Source organism: Lepeophtheirus salmonis, chromosome 6 (assembly GCF_016086655.4).
Source record: "Lepeophtheirus salmonis chromosome 6, UVic_Lsal_1.4, whole genome shotgun sequence".
Taxonomy (NCBI): Eukaryota; Metazoa; Arthropoda; class Copepoda; order Siphonostomatoida; family Caligidae; genus Lepeophtheirus; species Lepeophtheirus salmonis.
This window is the reverse complement of record NC_052136.2, coordinates 32,670,620-32,676,664: the sequence shown is the minus strand read 5'-3', so window position 1 is coordinate 32,676,664 and position 6,045 is coordinate 32,670,620.

Genomic DNA, 6,045 nt, shown 5'->3' with positions numbered 1-6,045 from the left:
CCGCCTTAAAGACTATTTTTTTCTTTTATAATATGGAAGATAACTCCAGAATAAATCATTATCATACATGTAAATCCGGTGGTTGTTTTATCTGGCCCGTTAATTTGTAATTGGTAGAATAAATAATTAATTTTATTTTAATTAACAGTTGTCATTATTATTTATTTGCTGAGTAGTGAACATCCTTTTCTAAATATATTCAAAACCTGATTGAACGTTCGTGTGTGCTCATAAAAACGGAGCGTAACCTGGGGGTTTATTGCGGAGTGATAATTGTAAGTCCTTGTTGGACTTAGAGAAGAATTGGGGATTAAAATAAAATTAATTCCAGCAAATGTCCTGTTTTATATTCTTTATTCCTTTCTTTCTCCAAATTGTTAGGGTTACCATGTTGATTTTCGGTTTCTTTTTTTTTTAATATGCCCATTCCACACCGGATGGTCACATTATGAAATGACATAATTCCCTTCATGGAACATCCTCCTAGATTGAAGGAAGCAAGAGTTGATACTATTATAAAAACCCTGGAGTGCGACCTAATAAAGAAGATTATCATAAAAGGGTAATGATCACACGTATCAACCCTGTTTCCTTTTCTAACTTTACAACTGTTGCTAAATTGTTTTTATTTACACATTACATGTCCTAAATCTTATTTAAAAAGTGTCATCTTTCAGTTCACAGGCCTCGCACAAATCCACTCTTTCTCACACTTCCATGACACATATTGAATTGATCACATATTTTTCAAACAATATATAAAGGGTAGCCTTGAAGTAAATACATTTTTTTTTTTTTTTGGGGGGAATAACACTGAATTAGGAGTGAGTATTTAAATTGAAGGCCTTCGTAAAAGTAATATTGAATTTGAAGTGAAGGACCTTCTTTTAAAAGATTAACATTGAATTAAAAGTATGTTTCAAGATCTCATGCTGAACAAAAATGAAGATGAGGAAAAATTAAGAAGGACATATTTCGGTCAATTATAGGGTTTGTATTCAAATTTCTGATATGAGCTGAGATACCCAAGAAGAATGTTAACTATATTTTAAAACTTTTTTTAGATTTATGAGACTTCATTTTATATATTGTCACAATGATTTTTTGCTACTTTAAGTACAATTTGCAACGCCAACAAAGGATTAATAACAATAAACCTTGTTGATAGAAATCAAATCATTCTAGCTAGCTTTTGTACTGGCCATAGGCGGCGATGGTAGGAAGGATAGGCTCCCCTGAGCCTCAAGATTGAGTATATGTACATGAATATTTTATATGTTAATTTATACAGTTTGCCCCCCCCCTCCTATAATAAATTTCAAATGACGCCTATGGTATTGACATATTTCAGTGTGAGTGTTTGTTCCTAGACCCATACATACTAGTTACACACTCTTCCGTCTACAATGCAATACTTTTCATCTTCATATTTGGAAAGTTTAATTTATAAATAGAATCAAGTGGTCCCTTGTTTACATGATTTAATTTAAATGTAGCCGTCTTTTGCCTCCCGAAAGCTTCCCCTTAAGGAACCGAATAGTACCGAAGTCCAGGATGGAACAGTTGGAGCTGTGGGGAGGCTATGAGGCTTACTTTTCAAGCTTGTTGAGGAGGATTTTGCACCGGGTCACACGCTTTACTCAATCTAAAAGCTTGAAACTCTGAAAAGGAGTTCTCTTGTAGACATTAAGGTTTAAGTTTTATCTCACAAAGCGGTGCATGGTGGTCTGGCTGGTGTTGAATTCACGAGCAAGGCCATTGACGGTCACCTTGCCTCTTCTATCTTCAATGGTTCCTTTAGCCTCAACCAATTCTTTTGGCCTTGATCTGGACCTTGTGGATGTGTTTGGTGTGCCTCTCGCGGTCATCTGGTGTACAGCGGAACGATTATAGGGCAGCACTTTAGAGATCTCGGAGGGTGATTTTTCACGTGCAGATAGCTCCAGAATTGCAGCTTTGTGTTGCTCAATGTTTTTGGTTAGGACGCTCTTATTTCTCGGTTATCTTTGCTTATTTTTTGTTCACAGTTTCTTGAGAAATTTTTTTACAACGAGTTATTAGGGTTAAGCATCAAAATATAACAAATAGGACAAAGGTGCGCCATTTAAAAAAAGTGTTGCATTTTGGACAGAGGGATCTCCTATTACATTCCTATTAAATAATGCACATTTTGACATTCTAATAAATAAAGAATAAAAAAGTGCTAATTTCAAAAAAATAATGGGAAATAATATTATGTACATCTTTCTATAATACAGTATGTCCAAAAATTGATGGGGTTTAAAAAAAAATCATGATATAACCTAAACAAGTGATTTTTTTTTTTTTTTTTTTTGTGAAAAACTTTATTTACTTCCCAATATACGACCTTTAAGCTTAATACATTTTTTATGCATTTTGGCATCCCTTCATACAGATTATTCCAAGTATCTGGAGAAATTTTTTCCCAAGCTTTTTTAAGTTTTTTTAGTTTATTAATTCATCCTCTGAAGTTGTTGGCCCAGTTTCATTGAGTTCCCTCTGGACCAAGGCTCACAAATTTTCAATGAGAGACAAATCAGGACTGTTGGCAGGAATCCAAGTTGTCTGAACACCACTTTTATCCCTTTTTGGAGTGGTGAGCAGGGGTATCATCCTGCTGGAAAATGGCTCTTGATGTGTCAGACAACATTTTCCTCTTCAAAGGAGGTCCAGTTTCTTCTGTACGACACAGAGCTGACATCAGAGACTTACTGAGGATCTCTGTTACACAGTACTCAGCCGTCACAGTTTGGTTTCGTGGAATCAGGTGAAGATTTGACACTGCCTGGTGGCGGATAACGGTCCAAATCTGAATTTTCAGAGGAAATTTCACAGTTGGAGTGGGTTCCACATCTCCCTTATCTCTTGCCTAAACCCGATCTATTTCGGGATTTGAGGCATGAAATAGCTCAAATGGACTTTCATTACTGAAGAGGATACATTTCCAGTCATCTTTAGTCCAGTGTTTCCGCTCACTACAGAATTGAAGCCGGCCCTTCCTTTGGTTTTCTGAAAGTTTGGGGTGCAGACGAGGTTTGTATGGTAAAACATTCAAAGAGTGCCTGAGCTAGTTTTGGACAGAGGACTTGGATATTGGATAGCCCTTTGAAGTCAATCTGGCTGCAAGTTTTCTTGTGGATTGCCTCTTTTTGGTCAAAGATTTTGAATTCACCAGTTTGGGAACTTTGCTAAAAAAAAAAATCCTATCTCGACCCTTCTGATTTGCATGGGTTTGTCCATCCTTCCTTTTCTTACACCAATTCTTAATGGTCCAGAGAGGAATCTGTAACCTTTGAGCAACATCTCTCTGACTTGATCCACCCTCTATCATGCCAACAGCCATGGCCCTAGTCTCCAAAGAGTGCTCCCTCACCATTTCAGATATTGAATTTCAACTAACATCCTGTAGTGTTTTCTGAGCTCTTTTATACTGATGTATGATGCAATCATCGAAAATTATTGCATCAGAAAAATTAAATATTGCCTAATGATTGTATCAGCTAAATTTCATTTTATTCCGACCCAAAAAAAAAAATTTTACTATAAAACGGATATTTTTAATACCACCATCAATTTTTGTACATACTGTATATTTTCAGAGTTGAAAAGTCAATACAATATAATGGCAAAGAAATAATATGCAAATGAAGAGTAATTATGCAGATTGCAGAACATTAATTTTCACTATTTCTTCTCCAGAAGAAGAATGATCTTCCTTAAATTATTATGAGTTATTAATCTACGATACTCTGCCTTTTTCTTTGAAATAAATACGCTTGTCTATTTACAGTCATGGACCAAGTTCCAGTTTTATCCACTTCTATTCTACTTATATAGTAGTGATGGATTTTGGTTCTTAATTATAGATCCTGGACGTTTCTGTTCTTTTTTTAAATTATTCTGATAATTTGCAAAATTTCTTCAGTTCTCAGTGCCATAACGCAAAAAAAAATACTATTTTTGTTATTATACCCGATTCTATTCTTAGGTCCCCTTTTCAAATTGATTAGGACTAGTTGGGGGAACGTCTTTTATAACTCATGTTTAGTGAGTAGTTTGTAATGAAAAAATACTTTAAAAATTAGAAAAGGAAAAACGGTTAGTGCCTGTGCTCTTTCTTCTTTTTTGTACATTATTCTATGAGTCGTGGGGGTGTTATCATCTAACTCTGAGCTAAGCATTATCACCTATCGTTGGTGTAAATTGTTTTAAAAGTGCATAATAAAATAAATGAATTTAAATATAGTTCCTACAGTAATGCTATTTTAAATTTAGAAGGTTCTCCTGTATAGAGCAGTAGTTCATTTACTCCCTTCAAAATCATATAACAGACAGCTGATATTAACAAGGGTCTTAATTCAGATGTACCATATGTCTCGCTCTCACCTTCTCCTTGTGTTCTTTTTTTCATTACAAGCTACTCAATTATAGTTATGTAGTTAGTAACTACGTCATTTCAGCTGTTTTAGTTACCTTGAAAGTCCGATAAGGACCAATCCTTAGACTGAAAATTTTTATTAGGACGGGATTGATAGGACTACAGTCATTTGAGTTCTTTAAATTGATCCACCGACTCGATACGGGTTTTTTCTTAATAGGGTTCTTACAATTTTTTGGGTCCATATCCGAATATATAGGGTCAAAACAGTGGGTTTGATCTTGCTACAATTATTATCAATTCTACAGAACCCGAACCCAATTTTCGGTTCTGCTATTTACTAACATCTATTACTACTATTTTGTTATTACTTATTTTGTATTCGTTACTCATGTATCGATAATTATTATAATTCCTTCTTCTTCTTCTTTGCGTTAAAGAGTCTGTCGACGTTAATTACCATTAATCCTTCTTCTTTGCTCGCACACATAGGTAGTCTTAATTACCCATCATACCTTCTGGTTGTTGTAGATGTATGTAATGAAGGGGTAGGAAGGAGGGCCTAGCCCTTGTTTTTATCTTAATGGATTACTTCTATTTCTATATACAGTCGAATCTTGTCTAACGACCAACTGTTTTAAGAAGCCATATCCAGTTTGTAGAATTATAACAAAATAAGACCCTGGTTTAAGAAGTCACCTGTAATAAGCAGTCGATTTTTAAACCTCCCTTGTCTTACCGCATAATACAGGTTTGACTGTATTTATATTACAAACTTGTTCTTTGGGGTAAACTCGCATACGGATGTACAAATCAGCCTAAAATATGGCAGTTGAATACTTACCTGCGTCAATGGTAAGCTGGTCAAAAATAGTAACCCCTTTTTTTGGCAATAAACCCTTGAAATAGTAATATAAATGTGTTATAACTTTTTATTTTAAAGTGAACCAATTTTTTTCTTAAATATTAAGAATGAACGAATGGGTAGTTATGAATATAATAAACCCTCTTTCTATATCGGAATAATCCCAGGTAGGCCGTTAGATGGGAAAATATCGAAACAATATTACATTTTTTTTTTTTTTTAAACAGGAAAAATGGAGCCGTGAAGATTTCAAGCAACTTTTGTTTCTGTCAATATTTGATTTGTGGTCTTTTTTGTCTTTCAAATTTTAATTTATAAATTAAAATTACAAAAAAAAAACAGAGGTAAGTGCTAGTTCATAACTCGGAAGTCATTTCAAAGGAGACTCTCGTCATCAATCTTTGAGAGTTTGCTCTTATGGAAGTTATGTATTATTCTTTTGAACTTTTTGCATCAACCTATTAATGGGTTTGAGTCATCCTTCATATATTTTATTATATGTGTCTTCCATGCGCTCAACTACCTTTGCAAAAAATATTAAAAAATGCAAAGGTTTTTCATGATCATCCTTCGGTTCAAATGCCATGTCTATTATTGTTATATGCTATAATAGGAACGTGGAAATGAATTCCTTAAGAGTGGAACCGTATCTCCATATAAATGGGTATGAATATCATAAACTCGGGGAATGATAAGAATAGCAAAAACCTTCAATATAATTATATTAACATCTCTCTAAATATTATTATTTTGGATGCAGTATCATAAATATTCTTTTAAC